We start from the raw sequence: 246 nt of genomic DNA on the forward strand, positions 1-246 counted from the left end.
AACAGGAATTGTAGTTGCTCAACACCACAGGAACAGTTTAAACAAATGAGTCTTCCCAGTCTTCCTTGTACCCACATCTTCTCTTAACTGATGGGGGGGGCTCAGACTGCTCTGACTCGGGCTCTTTCTCCATTTTTCGAATTGGAAAGCGTTTCTAAAAGTCCCTTCCCAGTGTCTGGTCTATGCACGTGCGCTGTCATGACAACAACAAATCTGATTTAAAGTCATATTCTGTACATTCTGGCT

General features: G+C 44.3%; 1 long non-coding RNA gene across 1 annotated transcript in view; it reads right to left on the reverse strand.

Annotated features, from left to right (window-relative positions):
* The window catches only part of LOC116703005 (uncharacterized), a 27,006-nt gene that overhangs the window by 443 nt on the left and 26,317 nt on the right, over positions 1–246 (reverse strand). The window lies entirely within an intron of this gene.

The sequence above is a fragment of the Etheostoma spectabile genome, chromosome 15 (assembly GCF_008692095.1).
Source record: "Etheostoma spectabile isolate EspeVRDwgs_2016 chromosome 15, UIUC_Espe_1.0, whole genome shotgun sequence".
NCBI classification, from domain to species: Eukaryota; Metazoa; Chordata; class Actinopteri; order Perciformes; family Percidae; genus Etheostoma; species Etheostoma spectabile.